Here is a 3610-nt window from a genome sequence, read left to right on the forward strand (position 1 = left end):
CTTTATGCCGCGTTCATATACTAGTGGGAACTCGGAAATTTCCAACTTGATAACTGGTTATCGTTATACACGTGCTGCGTTCAATCAGTCAGCACGTCGAACATTTCTGAGTTTCCTAGATGCGACTAGTAGCTGAACGCAGCAAACGTTATTAGCGCTCAGCAGTTGGGTGGAGCCGAAAACTGTACAGAGACATTTGCGTCACTGCTTTCTCTCCAATTGTGTTATTGCGGCACTCATTTTGGGGCGTTCCTGCGTGTGGGCATTCCTACGTCTGCTGTGTACCGGAGTCCTAGCTTAAAATTTGTATAAGGTAAAGGGCTCCTATAGATGCAGGAACGCCCCAAGTTGCTGGCCGCAATTGCACCCTTCTGCTTTTGCCAACTTGCTCCAAAATCGCGTAACTTCAATTCCAGGCGTTTCTTGATGTGGGCTTTCACCAGGAAACGCCCACTGGTGCCTGCCATTGGTCGGTACCTGCCATTGGTCAGTAGTGATGGGCATTCCGGCTCTTTTCAGTGAGCCGGCTCGTTCGGCTCAGTTCACCAAAAAGAGCCAGCACGTTTAGCTCCCAAACGGCTCTTAAAATGTTTTGTATTTTTTCAAGTCAAACAGTTTGCGACAGTCAAGCTATGATTGGTGTTAAAACAATTCTAATTAAATAAAATCATACCCTACCTTAACCACAATGTATTTAAAAATGCATTGGTTTGTTATGAAAAAGAATGCTAGTAAACATTTGCATTTAAAGTATAACTTTTTAATATATAAAAACAAAGTGCATATAAATCTAACCATTCAAAACGAATACAATCTGAACAACATAATAATAGAATATTGCACCATATCAAAGAAAAATAAATAACAATGTGCAAAACTGATTCGGCTCTAAGAGCCGGCTCTTGTAAGTGAACGTTGGGAGCCGGCTTGCATATCAGAAGAGCGTAATCTATTTATTACATTTTTTATAAAATAAGATATGAATAATCAAAAGATTTAAATGAATAGAATTAACTACTTCAAAGAACGAAAAAAGAAAAAAAATAATATAGGCCTAAATGCTCAAGCGCACACATTCGTTCTGAAAGATCTGCAGATCCTCTGAGCTGGTGGAAGAACAAGGCCTCTGTCTACCCACGGCTTACTAAAGTCATGACAGGGAGACTCTGCATAGTTACCACAACCGTTCCCTTTGAGAGGGTCTTCTCGAAAACGGGACAAATAATTACTGAGAGAAGAGACCGCATCAGCCCCTCGAAAAGTGAGGCAGCTTGCATTTCTGAATGCAAATCTCTCATAAAAGCAAAATATGGTCAGCATTGCTGTGTTCTGCTGGTTATAACATGGCAATAAAGAAGAGAGAGAAAAGAGGGACCAGTTTAATGTTTTAAGTGGGATTCTGCAGTTTTGCACATTGTTATTTATTTTTCTTTGATATGGTGGAATATTCTATTATTATGTTGTTCAGATTGTATTTGTTTTTGCACTTTGTTTATATATTAAAAAGTTATACTTTAAATGCAAATGTTTTCATAACAAACCAATGCATTTTTAAATACATTGTGGTTAAGGTAGAGTATGATTTCATTTAATCATTTAATTATAATTGTTTTAATTAACACCAGTCATACATAGTCAAACTATCGCAAACTGTTTGACTTGAAAAAATACAAAACATATTTTTTTTAAAGAGCCGTTTGGGAGCCAAAAGTGCCGGCTCTTTTTGGTGAGCTGTGCCGAACGAGCCGGCTCACTAAAAAGAGCCGGAATGCCCATCACCAGACTATGTGACTGTGAGTGAGTTGGCTCGGCCCTCCCTGACGCATCTTTTGTTCATTGGTCGACACTGCGTGTCTGATTGACAGGAGCAACAGGTAAGGCTGTTCGTCTGAGCAGACAGTCAGGACGAATGTGTGCGCTTGAGTATTTAGGCCTATATTATTTTATTTTTTCGTTCTTTGAATTAGTTAATTCTATTAATTCTTTTGATTATTCATATCCTATTTTAAAAATATTTTTATAAATAGTTTCAGCTCTTCTGTTATGCGAGCCCGGCTCCCAACGTTCACCTACAAGACCGGCACTTAGAGCTGACTCGTTCACAAACGACCCATCATTAAAGGTCAGTTCCTGCACAGTCCCATGCAGTTGATGTCGAGGAGACTTCTCGATTTACGATGTTTAAAAAGCACTCGTTTTAAAGGAATGCTTTAGATATCATACTTTGCATGAATGTCTGTGGATGAGGGTTATTGATACTTTCAGAAAGCACTGTATGAGTGTAATATAGTTGCTTAACTTACAGCGCATTAGGAAAGTATTCTGACCCCTTCACTTTCTCCACATTCTGTTGTGTTACATCCACAAGACGTTGGCTGAACCTTAATTGGGGAGGATGGGCTCGTGGTAATGGTTGAACTGGAAATTGTGGAATGGCATGTTTCCATGTGTTTGAAGCCATTCCATTGCTCCGTTCCATGAGTTATTATGAGCCATTCTCCCATCAGCAACCTCCACTGGTTGCAGCATTATTCTAAAATTGAATAAATAATTCGTTTTCCTCATCAAAGCAAAAACAGGTTTTTAGAATTTTTTTGCAAATAAAAAAATATAAATACCTTATTTACATAAGTATTCAGACCCTTCGTTATGAGACTCGAAATTGAACTCAGGTGCATCCTGTTTCCATTGATCATCCTTGAGATGTTTCTACAACTTGATTGGAGTCCACTTGGGGTAAATGTAATTAATTGGACATGATTTGGAAAGGCAAAAACCAAGCCATGAGGTAGAAGGAATTGTCCGTAGAGCTCCGAGACAGGATTGTGTCGAGGCACAGATCTGGCGAAGGGTACCAAAACATTTCTACAGCATTGAAGATCCCCAAGAACACAGTGGCCTTCATCATTCTTTTTTTGATTCGATTTTTTTACCCTTCTCTCCCCAATTTCGTGATATCCAGTTGGTAGTTACAGTCTTGTCCCATCGCTGCAACTCCCGTATGGACTCGGGACAGGCGAAGGTTGAGAGTCATGCGTCCTCCGAAACGCAACCTCGCCAAGCCACACTACTTATTGACACACTGCTCGCTTAACCTGGAAGCCAACCGCATCAATGTTTCGGAGGAAACACTGTACAGCTGGCGACCGAAGTCAGCGTGAATGCGCCTGGCCTGGCACAGGAGTCGCAAGAGCGCGATGGGACAAGGACATCCAGGCCGGCCAAACCCTCCCCTAACCTGGACGACTCTCGACCAATTGTGTGCCGCCTCATGGGTCTCCTGGTCACGGCCGGCTGCGACACACCCTGGGATCGTACCATTTTTCATTTACATTTTAGTCATTTAGCAGACGCTCTTATCCAGAGCGACTTACAGTAGAGTGCATACATTTTATTACATTTTTTACATACTGAGACAAGGATATCCCTACCGGCCAAACCCTCCCTAACCCGGACGACGCTATGCCAATTGTGCGTCGCCCCACGGACCTCCCGGTTGCGGCCGGCTGCGACAGAGCCTGGGCGCGAACCCAGCCCAGCCTGGGCGCGAACCCAGAGACTCTGGTGGCGCAGCTAGCACTGCGATGCAGTGCCCTAGACCACTGCGCCA

Source organism: Salvelinus namaycush, chromosome 12 (genome assembly GCF_016432855.1).
Source record: "Salvelinus namaycush isolate Seneca chromosome 12, SaNama_1.0, whole genome shotgun sequence".
NCBI lineage: Eukaryota > Metazoa > Chordata > Actinopteri > Salmoniformes > Salmonidae > Salvelinus > Salvelinus namaycush.